We start from the raw sequence: 16193 nt of genomic DNA, 5'->3' as shown, positions 1-16193 counted from the left end.
GGTACCCAGTTTCACCTGTAGTAGCCTGAGTCTCTGGTGGGCTGGCCTCTCTCATGTCCTCACTCATCTGAAGAACCCCTGTCAGAGCTCTCAGGGTCAGCAGTAGGTCAGAGCAGAGGGACAAATGAGGAAACCTCCCCTGTCTAGCTGGGCTTGGCTCAGTTTTGGATATTGCAAGCAGACACCGGCTTTTGTTGGCTTCCTCTGATGGTCTTAACAGTCAAGCTTTGTCCCCTTCCTTTGCCTGGGGGGGGGGGGGTAGGAAACCAGGGTGGAGAGGCAGGAGAATGGCTGTGGGTGCTGTGTGCATGAGCAGACATGTAACTATAAACATCCAGGGTGAGACGCAAGCCACCACATCATTGTAGGCAAAGAAAAGCAAACACACAGGAGAGACAGAAACAGAAAATAAGCAGTTTCTTGAGCTACATACACAAACTGGGCATACCACTGTGTCTGTCTAGCCGAATGAGGCTCTTGCTGCCCTGTTTGTATGCTTGCATGGTGTGTGCAATTCTCTAATATACACAGACATGTTCATACAGCTCCTCTTGCAGTCACCTCCCTTTTTGCCAACTAATTTGGTTAGACCTCTTTTGGTTACAAGTGATGGTTTCATACTCCTACTGGCTCAGACAAATAGGAAACTTGGTTGGAAGGATATACCAGGGAAAGCCATGCAGTTGACCAAATGGTGAAAAGGAGAGTGAGTTACTCTCCTCCAGAAACATCTGAAACCACAGCTGCTCTCTCTCTCTCTCTCTGTGTCTGCTCTCTGCTTCTCTCTGGCACTGTCCTCAGATCCCTGAGGAACTTGGCTCTCAACAGCTCCCAAATTTCATATCTTGTGCTTCCCAACACCAGAGAGACTGACTCTCCAAGCTTCAAGTTGAAAAATCCCAGGGAAGACTTGGATTGGCCTGATTTGGGTCAGGTGCCCTCTCTGGACCAATCAGTGTGGCCCAGGGTAGAGGATCATGTAGCACAGACATGACCAGCAGGGGGCCTATGTCTCTGGATCAGAGTCAGGCACCAGACAAGGCAGGATCACCATGAGTTGAACAGCAGCCCTTCCAATACCAGGAAGGGGAAACAGAGGTTCTAGATTCTTCCTTAGAGCTATAAGCCTGGTGTAGGCCAATAAAAACACAAAGAAAAGACACCCACTCCTGACCCTCACAACCAAGGTCCACTCCTTCATTTGCAGGCTTTTGGTGGTGAGTCATCTTGGAAAGGCCAGGCCTGCATGTTTGCCCCCAAGTACCTGACTTTATCCCATTGTCCTTATCACTCTACCTATGGGATGAGCCAAAGGTGAGCCAGCTTCCTGTATTACAATAAAAGGATTTACTTAATCTTAATCCAACAATATGAGATGGAAATCCACTCCTTACCTTCCTGCCTCTTCCTCCCTTCACCTCCCCCATTCCTGTCCAATCTTCTTGGATCCTTCTGGTATAAACTGGTGGGATTTGCTGATACCCCGTCAATGGATGTAGTGTGCTAGACAGGAAATGATAAGTTAGTTTGGGAGACGGAACCCTGAAAGGATTCATTGATGAGCCAGAGAGGGTCTGAGAGCCAGCGGAAACTCTCAAATCAGAGCTTCCGCCCCCCTTCTGTTCTGCTCTCTCACCCCCTCTCTAGTTACAGAACCTCACAAGAAAGGAATGCTGTTCCCCTTACTTCTTTCTTGCCTGGAGGGCTTATTTCCTGTGTGTTGGGACACACAGCATGGAGCATCTTGTGCCATGTGCTGGCTCCAGCTGTAAGCATGGCCAGGCCTATCTACATGGGTCATTGCCATCCTGTATATGCAGTTTGGAAAGGGGTTGGGATGATTCTTTGGAATTTAACTTTTAAGCCAAGCATAGCATCTTTGTAAACCCATTGTACAGAGCTCATGACATGATGACTTTTAGTGGTGTTCATTTTGGAAAGCTTTTCTTATTTGTCAAGGTCGCTGATTTTAATATGGCAGCTCCTATAGAGGAAGAAGAAATAGCATTGCTAATCCTATCTCTGGTCATTGATGCCTTCGCCACTGGGCTTTCTGAGCAGCTGTGTGAGAGAGTGGCTTAGAGCTTAGGCACTGGGAACACATTGCCTAAGACTGGTTACTGGCTCTGGTTCTGTGTAACTCTAGAAACAGTCCTTAACTTCTCTAGGTTCTGTTTTCCCATCTGTGGAATGAAGATTTAAATAGTACCCACCGAGTAGGGTTGTTGTGAGGTTTAAATGAGCAAATCTATCTGAGATCTTTGGGAATGAACAATCCCATTGCACGTATCAGGGCAATTGGCCCTGAGAAGGTGGCAGGTAGGGGGAGGCAGGAGCAGAAAGGAGGAGAGACAGTGTCTCTTTGATGTTACCCATGGCATTAATGGGTCTCTTCCCCAGCTCATGCATGGCACTGGGGAAGAGAACCCACAGATAACTCAGTAACTGCCTGTTGTTCTACCCTTATCTGAAGCCTTAGGACTATATACAGAGCTGGTCATTTATCTCGGTATTCTCCTGTCTCCCCCATGCCACCCATACTCCTTACTTAACTGGCTACCTGCTCCCTTTGAGGCCCTGGAGTAGGATCACCAGATAAATACGAGATGTCCAATTAATTTTGAATTTCAGATAAATAATAATAATTATTATTTTTTACTATAAAAGTGTTCTAGGGCCAGCCCGGGTGGCTCAGCGGTTTAGCGCCACCTTTGGCCCTAGGCTTGATCCTGGAGATCCGAGATAGATAGGCTTCTCCCTCTGCCTATGTCTCTGCCTCTCTCTCCCTTTCTCTCTGTGTCTCTCATGAATGAATAAATAAAATCTTAAAAAAAAAAAAAAAGTGTTCCAAATATTGCATGGGATATACTTATACTAAAAAAAGTGATTCATTGTTTATCTAAAATTCACATTTTATTGTGTGTCCTGTATTTTCAGTTGCTAAATCTGGCAGTCTTACCCTGGTATGAGTAGTGAGGGTGGAAGTATAAAGATAAATAAGTCAGGCAGGCTCAGGGTAAGAGTAGACTGGCCTCCAGCACATTTTGCACTTCTGCAGGACATAAGTGACACAGCCTAAGGAATGCTAAGTTAAGAAGGACAAGTTCCCTTCCTTCTAGAAATCTGGTGGGAGAAGTAGATTTTTAAGCAACGAAGGCCGCTGTAGATGAAATAAATGCTAGATTAAGGGACAAGCAAAATGCTATGGATAGAGAGGAAGGAAAGAGCATTCCCCTTGGGAGGAGGAAACAAAAAAGATACCTGTATGGTTCTGATTGGGACAGCAGCCTAAAGTGATATAGCCCCATACCTCCATGCCAGTTTGGGGATCTTTGTTTTTTTTGAGAATTATAGTTATTGGCCTAAGTATGTCCCTAATTTGTTTGTTAATTTGTTTATTCATTTATACCTGCATGCCTGCCTCCTTCTGTCCTTTTGTCATCATCCGTCCATCCATCCATCCATCCGCCTACCCACCCTCAATCTATCTAATCTAAGTGCCTATCTTCTATGTACTAGGCAGTATGCCAGGCTCTGGGGATTTATTAATGAGCCAAAGCAGATTTGGTTACTGCTTAATTTATGGGACTTATCCCTTAGTGAGATAAGATGGGTTTTAGTTAAAAAAAATTATATATATACTATTTCAAATGCTACAAAGAAAAGTACCATAAACATACTGCAGAGAAACCTTATACTCTGGGATCAAAGCGGGCTTCTCTGAAGAAGTTGTATCTGACAGATCAAGGAGTTATTTTCTCTTCTTTTTGAGATCAGGGATTCTTTAATGCTTCTAATAAAGCAAAAGACTCTCTCCCCAGACAGATGCATGAGTGTACATAGATAATTCCAGTAACCTTTTTGGTCATTCATACCCCCTGAAATCCTTCCAAGGACACCAGGATAAGACCCCCTTCTCTCCCCATATCGTCTGCCTTCAGCCTTCAGAGCCAGTGGTTCTGTCTCCTCCACACAAGGGGCTATGCCCTGAATGTGGCCCCTCTTCCTGCCCACTGGGAAGCCCCGGGTACAGAGGCTTTATACCTGTGCTGCTCACTGTGGTAGCTGCTCGCTACATGTGGCTATTAACATTGACATTTAAATTCATTAAAAAATTATTAATTTAAAAAAATTAATTAATTTTTAAGAATGAAATTAATTTACTTTCTTGGTCATACTTGCTCTACTGTAAGTGCTCAGTAAGCCACAGTGTCTAGTGGCTACATATGGAGCAGATATAGAACTTTTTTATCATGACAGAAGTTTTTTTTGGACTGTGGTGCTTTTGACCACCTGGGACCCATAACAGGCTTGATCTGGCTTTACGCCCACCCCAGAGGGTGGCTCTGCCACCCTCCCAGGCCTGCCCTGTTGCCCTCGAAAATCTTTAGGGCCCCAACAGGAAGAAGGAGACTATGCACCACCATGATCTGACCCATCAATAGAGCAATTCAATTCAACAACTATTCCAAACACTTCTGGAAACCAGGTCGGTAGCCAGAGAGGGCTCCTAAGGGCATTTCAGATGTTAAGTTGGGAACAGGGAGAAGAGAGGCTCTTGGTCTCCATGTGGAAATTGATTTCTTCTAAAAATAATCCACCACTCAGCCTATCTGACTAGGAAAGGGACCTGTCCTGGAGGGAGCTGTCTGGGACAAGGCCTGATGTTGAGGCCTGTTTGGCCATAAAGCACTTGGATTACTCGGAGGTGCAATTAAGGGGAGAAGGAGGACGGTGAAGGGCCACAGATGCTCTTAAGTTGCCTTCTCTCTGGCACTGGACCACCTTTCCAGCCTCTGTAAATGTCCTTGCACAGCTCCTTCACTGTTAAGTAGCACCCACCAGGGAAGGACCGGAAGGCTCTCTGAAGGTCCGGCTCCACCGAAGGTTGTTTCACAATCTGACCTACAAGGCAGTGGGCTGCAGTAATTGCTCTGCAAACATTGGCTCCATGCTGCTGCTGGCCTTTTAGTCTGAACTCCGGCCAGTGAGCGCAGAGTGTCAATATTTGAAGAGAGCCAGGAGAGGCCCTTAGGCTTCCCCCACACTGCTTGCAAGATGGAGTTAAGAAGGTTGTTCAGGATTGCTCATGTGCTCTAAAGGATTTAGCTTGTTTTGAAGAGGTTTAATCTCTCTTCCTTATTCATCTCTCTAGACTTTCCACCCACCTACCCCACCTAGAGTTGCACTCACTTTCTGGCTTTCAAATAGCCGGGCTCACATGGATGAACAAGACTATAATCCCTGCATCATTCATTACTGGCCTTGGGACGGGTGTGTATGCATGTGGGGGCGTATTCTGAAGTCATCTGTAGAGCATTATAGGATCACTGCATTTTTAGAAGGAGAAGAATTCTATTCCCCTCACTGGGCAGGTAAACATCTGTGTTCATCTTTCTATTTATTACACTGATAATGTGGTTTAGTTTTTGTTTTGTTCAGCTTTGTTTAGTGTAGTTCAAAGCTTTGCTGTAGTTTGGTTTGATGTTCAGAGCAGACCTCAGCTGAGGTCAAACTGGAGGGACGGAGTAGGGGTAGGGGATCTTGATGTGCACCAGAGGCCAACATGACAGCAAAAAAGGGGAAGGGAGAAGTAGCTCTTCTGCAGTCTCTTTTAATCATCAAGGCAATCTCTGTGTTGTTTGAAGTCTTTGACTCTAGAGTAAAGGTGGCGGGGCAAAGCCTGGGGAAGTAACTTGCCAAGTTCTAAGAACAGTTTTGTTCCAAGGATTGTAGAGAGTTCCAGTGCTGGGCATGGCAGTGCAAGCTCCAGCAATGCGGTGAGCTGTGGATCATTGTGATTGCTCACATACCCTGGACAGAGAACATTGGTCTTGACTGAGGTCAGTCTCCAGTCCCAGGAAGGTACAGAGAACCTCACGTTGTTTGCCATGGCAACAATGGGAAACACCGTGACCATCCACAGAGGGTCGCTAAGTAAATGGTGGTATTCTCATAGCACTTTGTACAACGGTCAAAACAAACAAGATTGACCTCAATTCCATGGATAGATCTCCAAGAAACATTAATTTTTAATGAATGACCACTGCAGATTTCAAACAATCTGGCATTTATGCAAAAATAACAGCAAGATGTGCTTTTGCAAGGACATATACAGCCTAAGTATATAAATATTTTTTAAAGATCTGGAAGGATGCACTTCCAATTGGTAATAAAGTTATCTCTGGAAGATGATTGGGGACATCAATGAGAAGAGGATATTGGTCAAAGGGAAAACTTACCCGTATTTTTAATGTTTTACCTTTTTTAAAAAGGAGAATGTATTCATGTATTATTTACAATGTTAATTTTTTTAAAAAGATTTTATTTCACGAGAGAAACAGAGAGAGAGAGGCAGAGACATAGGCAGAAGGAGAAGCAGGCTACCCACTAGGAGCCCGATGGTGGACTCAGTCCCAGGACCTAGAATCATGCCCTGAGCTGAAGGGAGATGCTCAACCACTGAGCCACCCAGGCATCCCACAATGTTAATATTTAATAATTAAAAAGATGCCTATGGGAGGAGGTGGGAAGAGTGGGAGGTCTAAAATAAAGTATATGTCTCATGGTCATTATAGTATAATGGGACAAAAAACACACAAGTTAAAAAAAATAGACAGGAAGAGCATATCTAACAAAAGAAAGAAAATGACAATAATTGTTAAAATCACATTACCTCATACTTCCTGAACCATCATTCTAAATCATTCCTATGGAATGTAACTGGTTAGAACCCATTACAACAAACCCCAGAGACTAGTTCAAATTATCTTGTCAAACTGGAATCTTGTATTCAAATATTGCTCAAAACACACTCAGAGCTGCAGGGTCCTGGGTGCAGGGCAGGTCCTCCATAGCCAGTATTATTGGGGTCCAAGGCCAGCTCCAGCCCTTACTAACTGAATATAACCTTTGGTGAGTTCTTTAACCTCTCTGCACGTTGGTTTGTTTTCTCATCTGTATAGTGAGGGTAATGCAAATACCTGCCTCATGGGGTACTACTAAGAATGAAATAAGTCATGTAAAGAAAGCCCACAGAGTAATGACCAGCCTGGACACTCTGGACAGAGAACCTGAAAGCTCAGCAGGTAGGGCCACAGGAACATTAACTCAGGTAATAGCTAGAGAAGCCCACTCCCCATGCAAGTGGAGGCTTCTTCCTGTGTCCCACTGATAATAGGCCTCACTGACATCGTGTAGCTCAGCCTGCCTCCAGGCAGGTGGCAGTGTTAAGGGTTTCCTAGATAAAGCTCTCCACCTCTACAAAGCGATTACCAAGGTACCTCCCTCCCCAAAACACTGTTAGGAAAATAAGTAATTATTAGTCGCTCTTTTTCCTTGTTCTTGGAAGGAGGCATCTTTTAGATTCCTGATGTAGCACATGGGGAATCCGGGGGAGCCCTCTGAGGATTCCAGTAGCTCTTGGGAATTCCATGGCTGGCTTCCCGCCCCTCAGGGAGCTGGCTCCTGCTTTAACTACTGCCTTTCATCTTGCCCCTGTGGCCTGAGGGTGAACTCCAGCTTCCTCTCACTCCTGGTTTCTCCTCTGCCAAACTCTACTGTTGGTGGGGGTGGGGATGAGGGAGTGCTAAGGGTATCTGTTCTCCAGGGAAGGTTGGGAGAGGAAGGCCTGGTGAAATGTTACTTCCAGGCCAGCTCAGGATGGAATGAATCCTGGGCTTCCTTGGTACCCCACTAGTGACCCCTTCTTGTGCAGCTTCCCTAATCCTGTGGTTTCAGAAATAACCCTGTATGCCTCCCAGGTCCAGAATAGATGGAGAGGGGGGTGGGGTAACGGTGGTGGACTTGGGGCAGAGTACAGAGGGGGACAGCCTCACACAATGGTGTATAAAGGGTAGTAAGAGGAAAGAGCTTGGGCTCTAGTGGAGCCTGCCATCAGAAGAACTTTCCAGCCAAATAAAGCCTAAAGATACAAAGAGAAGGAGAGGAGCTCCTCTGACTCTCTGAAGCTGCCCAACGTTGTGGGGTACTCACTGTGCTGCAGGTGTCCCTGGGAAACTAATCTTTTCCTATACAGGTAAGTAAACTCCATCTGTGAGCACCTTCTTTGGTACCTGTGTGTATTTGCAAAGGGTGTTCTTAGCAAATGGTCTATAGGTGACCCAGGCACATGCCTCCCAGGGAGTTCAAGGGACACAGGCCCTCTCAGATGAGACCCTCACTTGTGACTGTACCACAAGGCCAGGAGCCATCCTATTGCTAATTGTTCATTCCCTCCCTGTGCTGGGGTGGGATTTTCACAGGGCGAGGAAGCTCCTTTGTAGACATGGGAAAAATTGTAAGAAAAGCTAGAATGTCCTCTGGATATTAAATCTTGGCATTATTTCCTTGTGTGTAACCTTCTGGGTGAAGTCTTGTGAATACGGATGGATGGAGACAGTTCAGGAGGCCACCTGCTCTTCTAGCAACTGTCCTACAGGGCTGATGAAAATGTGTCTTTCAAGGAGAGAGCTCCACAGTGTGCCAATATCACAATACAAGAAGTATGTGCTTGCCAACCAGTGTTAACCATGCCTGCTGGGTGGAATTGTGAGTTTTATAACCAGAAGGCCCTTAGAGATCCCATACCAGGACAATACATATCTAGAGGTCACACTGCCACTTTCCAGCCTCATGCCCACAACAGACATCATTAACTGATCATGTCATGTTCCCATCCCACATCTATGGCAGACATGCATCGATCATGGGCTCAGACATGGTCTTAGAATCCTTCTTAAAAAACGAAACCAAATACCTTCAGAGAGAGACTACCTGTCAATTGGCAAAGGCACCTTGAGTGAAAATTCTTGGTTACCCTCTGATGTAGTCTTTTTCCTTTTGCTTGACTAATAAAGAAGTGAGGCTGCAGCAGGGGAAGTGACTTGTCCAAATTACAAGGCCATTGAGTGACAGCAGGACTAGGACTCAGGCACCCTAGCCTCTAGTTCATATGAGTCTGGAATTCTGGCTTCCCATCCAGAAGTCCTCTTTCAATTTTTGGCTGAGGAGGATAAGAGCACCCTGTTGCATCACTGAGAAAGCTCCTGGTGGGAGAGGAGTTATTCACCCTCCCCAGGGAGAAGAAGCCCATGCGAAGAGTGGAAGACTTCTCTCAAGCTCCCAGAGAGGTCAGACAGCAGGTCCTTCACAGGATCGGCTGCTTCCTGGAGCTCAACCCATATGTCCTGCCCACCTCCACCCACCTCTCTTGGGTAATAAACCCCAGCTCTGCCAGAGGCAGCATCTGAGTCAGGCCACACCACCTGCGTGACTGCTTGGAGCTGCGCACCCTGTTTTCCCGACATCAGGTGTCATGTCAGGGTGTGTTTGGGTGGTACATCAGGGAGGCCTGGAGTGTGGTTGCTGCTTGTCACCTCCTGCCTCCTCTGGCCTCAGGCCCAAAGGTCTGACCTAGAAAACTCATCTCTTCCCCACCGGGCCCCCAGCTACCCACTTTGGATGAGCAGCAGGAAAGTTGGCTGGACAGTGAGTGGGGGACAGCGTCCCCCTCCAAACTGGAGAATGAAGGGATGGAAGATCTTTGGTGGTGGCCAGGTGAGTGTTGTGTGAGTGTGTATGTGTGTGTATGCTCTCTGAAGCCTTCACCTATGACCAGGGCACTCCCTTCCCTCAGGAGAGAACTTCAAGTGAATCCTGGCACCTTTGGAGGAGTGCCAGCTGCATGCCTGGCAATGGCCTTAGTACTGGGGACCTCGCAGGAGAAAGTTGGGGTCGTCCTGGGCAGAAAATCCAGGCCCACAGCCTTGGCCTAAACCTGAGCCACCAGCTGGTGGAAGAATCAGGGCAGGGCAGAAGGTGCAGAATGAGTGAGCAACCCAAAGGGTAGACCACTGCCATCAGGCCCGCACCCCGTGGGCATCCTGGCTGGCTTGTCAAGGCAGCTCCCGGCTCTGGGCCTGGAGATCCTGGCATACTTAAACCCCTTCATCCCATGGTAACAGCTGGTTTTGCTTTTGACTCATGTGAAACTAGGCATTGGGACAGCCAGGGTGAGCTGTGGGAGCCTGAGTTATGGGCTCGAGGGAAGATGAGAAGACCGTTTGTTCTTTACCTTCCTGCCCAGGAAGTGAACTGCCACCAGCTGGGTGACCCAGAAAGCCAGCTGTAGTGACTCCCTCATAAACTCCTCACCACCCTGGCTGGACCTTAGCCCCCATGTGATTTTAGGTGCTGTGATTCGTACATCTCAAGGATGTTCCCTCAGGCCAGGCTGTTCTAAGAGTTGTTGGAGGATCGACTCTTGTTTCCTTTATATCCTCGATTTAGCTGGAGCCAAGGAAGAAGGGTCTTAGGTTCCTCAGAGACCCCCACAGTGGGGTGAATTCAGGCTCTCCAAAAGAGGTTGTGGGATTCTTGATGCCAAATTCCTGGCTCTCTGAGTGCGGCAGTTTCTTGCTTGATAGAAAGCTTAGGCTTTGTTATCAGACAGACCAACAAGGGTGTGTACATGGGTCCCACCAGCTGGGTGACCCCAAAAAGTTACCTGGCCTCCAACACTCAGCCTTCTCAGCTATGGAATGGCTCTCAGGACAGAAGCAGCCTCAGAGTTGTGAGATTTCTGGGAGATAAGGCCCAGGAAGCCTTCTCCACTGAGCCCAGGGCAGATACAGAGAATTGTCAGGCTGGTAGTCATGCTTGATGTTGCCTGTGGCCCCTCGGGAGGAGGGCAGGGGCTCTGTGGACACCATGTCTGTCCAATTTGGATGAGGGGAACATTTTCCCAGCCATGGAAAGGTCCTGGGCACCCCTAAGCTGAGGTAAATGAATGTTGCAGAGCTGGCCAGTCAATGGCCCTAAATGCCAACCAGGGTTTGGCTCCATCTGCTAATTAGGGAGCATTTAGTTGGTGCCCACTAGAACACAGTGGCCAGTTCAGCCACACTGGAGTCTGAACTCAGTGCTGGCAGCAGGGTGGGGAGGAGGCTGGGAATGGGCAGGCACAGTGGTGTCCCTAGGGCTAAATAGACCACATTCAGATATACCCTAAGGGGGGAAAAAAAACCAAACAGGAAAAAGGAGGCTGCTGTATGGGCTGGAGTTGAGATGCTTGCAGAGAGGGTGGTTCTGGCATGTGACAAGCAGCCATTCTTCCTACTGAGACAGTGCCGGCTGGTCTCCCGAAGGCATCTCCGATGAAGGCCAGCCTGTCTGGCTCCTCAAGGAGATGGGCTCCACTCTTCATTTTGGAACCTCTCGAGGAGGACCCCCCACCAGTGGGAAAGTGAAGGGAAACTGTGTGTGCCTGTTGGGGTGCTGGGCCATGCCTCCTTCTTCCATCCTACAGTGCAGTGGGGCAGGGACCGAGCCAGGGGAGACAGGCCAAGACATCTACCAAATGTAGGAGGACTCAAAACTGAGATTCTCTCCATCAGTGTGTATGTTTTTTGGTGCAGCATAGGTTTCTTGGCCAAGTAGTTGAGAACCAAGGCAGTGGAGGGTAGAGTTGCAGAGCCACCCTCCCTGCAAGTGGGCGAGCCAGGATTTAGACTGGGCAGTCTGGTTTTGGAATCCACATGCTGAATCCCTTCTGTCCATTGTCACGTGTAACTTAGATGTGGCCCCTCTGTGGGCCAGAGCACTGCAGAGCCCCCTTGGGAGCCCTTGGCACCTCAGAGAGGAGACTGGTCCTCTCCCGCCCTTGTCAGGAAGGCTTTTGGCTACAGAGCAGACAGGGTCGGGCTGCCTGCTGGAGGGGTTGCTGCCCTGACCCCGTGCCCAAGCTGGGGAGGAAGGCTTTAGGCTGAGCAGAGAGGGGGAAAAAAAAAAGTCAGTTTCTGTGCATTTGCTCATTTCCTTTGTTCTTCTTTTGAGTCTTGGATTCTTCCTGTGGTGTTCTCTCTCCATCTCCCTCTTTTTTTTTTTTTTTTTTTTTGAGATTTTATTTCTTTTTTTTTTTTTTTTTTAAAGATTTTATTTATTTATTCATGAAAGATACAGAGACAGAGAGAGGCAGAGACACAGGCAGAGGGAGAAGCAGGCTCCATGCAGGGAGCCTGATGCGGGACTCGATCCCGGGACTTCAGGATCATGCTCTGGGCAGAAGGCAGGCACTAAACCACTGAGCCACCCAGGGATCCCCTACATCTCCCTCTTTTCCTGGTTTCTCTCTTTATCTCTGTCTCTCCAAGAGTTCCTGAGTCTGAGCCTTCCCAAGACTCTTCCCTGGTGGCATTTTCTCTCACTCTGGTATGTCTTTGTCGGTCAGGGTCTCTCTTATTTGTGTCTCCCCCCACCACATTGCCGTCACATTCTGAGCAGGATTCTGGGAGCAGGGCAGGGCGGGACAGGACCCTGGTCTGTATAGGGGTCACTGACCCAATAAGCCAGAGGCTTGACAAGTCTGCAACCTTGGAGGTCAAAGCCTGTGGTGGGGAGGGAGGCTGCTTCCCCTTGTCAGGGGAGTATTTGGCCTTGGCCTCATAATTAACCTTTCCACAGTCATTCCTTTTGGAATTAGGCAACAGTCTTAGCACCCTGGTGGGAGGCTGCCCTATCTCCACAAGACATCTCTGATGGCCAGCCTTTGGCTCTTCCCCCTTCCCAGAAAAGACATGACTGCAGTCCCCCTTCCCTGGGCCGGCTGTGCCTAGGTCCCATTGGCTGTGAGGGTGCTGGCAATGCTCTCAGCCCCCACCCAGGCTGCTCTAGAGAGTGGAGCCCTGGGTCCCCGTGGGTAGAGCTGAGGACATGGCAGGCAAGGACCTCAGGCTGGCTCTTCCCCTTCCCTGGCTGAACAGAGGATCCCCTGGGTCTCATCTATCTGTTCCATCACCTAATCCCTCCCCACTCCATGCTACCTGTTCCTCTAAGACCACACCTGCCCCCAAACCTGTCCCTGCTAGAAATAGCTGGGCAGGATAGGGAGCAGCCCTTGTAGGGTCAAGCTGGTCCCCAAAATAGCTCACCAGCTGTAGGTGATCTGGGTAAGGGAGAGCATTGGCATAGGCTTGGGGCAGGGTTCTGCTCTCGTTTGGGCATCTTCTCTCAGAAAGGGGCTGTCCTCTGGTCCAAGTCTCTGTCATCAACTACGGGTGGTTAGAGGATGAGCACCTGTTATGGGCAAGTCACTGGGTTCAGGGTGGGGCTGTCCATGAGCTGACCCATTAGCTGCCCTGCAAGGCATCTCCACTTGTAAGTCATGCATATGCTTGCCCCTCTGCAAGTACCAACCCCAGCTCCTACCTAGACCCCTTGCCACATTCTCCTCCCCCCCCCACATCCCTCTCCTTCCTTCTTCCTCCTCTCTTTCCCCCCCCACCTTCCCCCCCCCCCCGCACCCCCCCTGTCCTCCCCACCCCCCCCGCACTGTCTCTTGACCCCTCAGCCAAACCCTCCTTATTCCTCAGCTGCATCCATGGCATTCTTACCGGGACTCTCAGTGCTCCAGCTGGGCCCTTCCAGATGCTTCTCTGCTTTGCAGCCAGTCAGCTTTTCTATTCTGTTGTTTATTTTTAGTTACAAAATGGTCTAATCCTACAGAAAATGATATAATATATCAGTGGGCCTACCTGCCAGATCTAACAAATGTTCCAGTTTTGCCACATTTGCCGGATACTTTTTTTTTTATTGAGGTATACTTGACCTCAGATAGTTTCTAAAAGAAAGACAGTGGTGCAGATTGAGGAGGTGTCTGGAAATTGCTAGATTCCCTTCCTCTGGCCTTGGGTTCTACTTAAGTGGGTCCAGGAGAAAGGTGGGCTTTCTCCTGGACCCACTCAGGAGATGAGCATGAGCAAAAGCGTGGAGGCAGGACTGTCTCGGGCACACGTGAAGGTCAGGGAGATTCCTGCCTCTGTGGAGGGAGAACTGGAAAGGGAGGTAGGCCTGCACACAGGCGCCTGACAGTCCTCAAGCAGCCAGCCCGTGCTCTCTTTGCATCTCCTTCTCTTTCTGCGCCTGTGCTAGGTGGACAGCTGCCACATTTATGAGGTCTCTTGCAGGAAGGCATCACTTAGGTCACCAGGGGGCTACCGTCTAGGCACCAGGGTGGGCTGGAGGGCACCGTGCTCTGCCAGGGGACTTTTTCCTCTTGTGTTTCCCAGTTCTCTGGCAGAAGTAGTGCTCTCCCCACAGGAAAGCCTGATTAAACAGTGCTGGCCCTGGAGCCTGGGAAGCCCGAGGCCCCTCTGATGGCTTGTCTCACTGCCTGGGCTGCTTTACCCTGCTTTACCCTGGCAACTGTGCCTGAATTTTCATTTTTGCTTTGGGGATTTTTCTTTTTCCATCCGCACACCACCTTCCCTTCACCTTCCGCAAATGTGAAGGGACGCCAGGAAGCTCTTGTCCTAAAGAGAAGTTCCAAGAAAAGACTCCTGTGGGCTGAAGGGCCAATCTCAGTGACCAAGGAGGAAGCTCTCAGGAGAGAGGATGCAGCGTCAGCCCTTGTGACCATGAGGCCAAGTCAGGGTACTTGGACTGCCTGGGTCAGCTATTAGGAATGCCTAAAGTGCCAAAAGGATTCAAACCCAGTTGGGATCACCCAAGACCTGGCCAGTCATGTCCTATATCCAACCCAATAGTAAGTCAGTACGTTCCATTTGACCTCCTTCAAAATGCAGCCAGGCTCTGCCTCCTTCCTTTCCATCTACTGTGTGTGTCCCCATGCTGGTTCAGTCCTGTCACCTTTGTCCAGGACACCTGGACAACTGAACTGGCCTCCTCAGGGGTCTCCCCACTCTCACTCCTGTCTTTCTACCAACCAGGGTGATCCTTAAAAACATAAATCAGGGCAGCCCGGGTGGCTCAGTGGTTTAGTGCCGCCTTCAGCCCAGGGTGTGATCCTGGAGACCAGGGATCGAGTCCCACGTTGGGCTCCCAGCATGGAGCCTGCTTCTCCCTCTGCCTGTGTCTGTTCCTCTCTCTCTCTCTCTCTCTCTCTCTGTGTATGTCTCTCATGAATAAATAAATAAAATCTTTAAAAAAACAAATCAGTTCATATCCCACCCCTGTTTAGAACCTTCTTGAAGAAAAAAAAAAATAGAACCTTCTTGAAGTCTCCCTTTCTTTTGGGAATCAGCTCCCAACTTCTTACCCTGCCCCCAAGCCCTGGGTGGTGGCCTCCTGCCCCTGATCTGCTCTTCTAGACTTGTCTCCTGCATCTTCCTTTGCTGACTCTATCTCACTACTCACCCACTTGCTCCTGGGACACCAAGCACAGTGCTGCCTCAGGGCTTTTCCCTCTTCCTAGAAACTTCCCCCAAATTTTCAAGCAGCTGACTCCTGGGCACTCTAGCTTCAATTCACATGACACCTCCTAGAAAGGCCTTCCTTGACCACTTCCTCAGAGAGCCTGCCAAGCCCTGTCACATTGTTACATTTCATTGTCTTCACAACACCTCTTACAATCTGTCATGATCTTGTTTGAGTCTTTGTCTACTCACTTTCTATCTCTTCCCCAATAGAGTGTGAGCTCTGGGGGAGCAGGATCTTGCCTGCTCCTTAGCTTGTTTTCCCAGGGCCCAGAACAGTGCCTGACATATAGCAGTGCTCAGGAAATTGTTGTTGAATGAACACCTGAATGCATGGTGAGCTAGTACTGAGTGTAGGGAATGGGGTGCCAGACCTACAACCCCCTCTTCTAAAGGCAAGTTCTACAATTTACTTCCGGTTCCTCCTCCTATTTGTCTGTCTTCACGGAGAGGCTGTACTTGCCATGAGGACACCTCTAAAGATTAGCTGGAACCCTTATAACAAAGAACAGCCAGAGTTTTCCACTTCTAGTATGCACAAAAACTACTTAGATGCTGTCAAAATGCAGATTCTGATTCAGTAGGTCTCCCTGGGGTTGAGATTTTTGCATTTCCACCAAACTCTCAGATGATGATAAGATTAGTCTCAGATCACACCTTGCATCGTGAGGGCATAGTGTGTTGGAAGGATACATTTGAGATCCGTCTCTTATTTTTTCTTCCTTTTGTCCAAATGTGATTTTTCCCTTAATTGGTCTCAGGCTTTGTGACTGCATGGGAATTTGGCCTGGTAAATTTGGGATCTGTATGAGGAATGCTGTTCCAGCACTTCCCAGAAACTGGCAAGGGTGGTGTGGACTGCCTCAGAGGTGGTGGGTTGCCATCATTGGAAGTGTTCCTGTGAGCAGGGGTGTAGATGCCTGTGTGGGGAGGAGGGCCCTCCCTGCAATACAACTCTGTGTCTCTGTGTGCCTTCTACAA

General features: G+C 48.7%; 1 protein-coding gene across 4 annotated transcripts in view; it reads left to right on the top strand.

Moving 5' to 3' along the window:
- Nucleotides 1-16193, top strand: part of SH3PXD2A (SH3 and PX domains 2A) — a 230006-nt gene that overhangs the window by 53562 nt on the left and 160251 nt on the right. The window lies entirely within an intron of this gene.

The sequence above is a fragment of the Vulpes vulpes genome, chromosome 15 (genome assembly GCF_048418805.1).
Source record: "Vulpes vulpes isolate BD-2025 chromosome 15, VulVul3, whole genome shotgun sequence".
Classification (NCBI taxonomy): Eukaryota; Metazoa; Chordata; class Mammalia; order Carnivora; family Canidae; genus Vulpes; species Vulpes vulpes.
The sequence above is the reverse complement of the archived record's forward strand: the minus strand, read 5'-3'. Positions and strand labels throughout refer to the sequence as shown.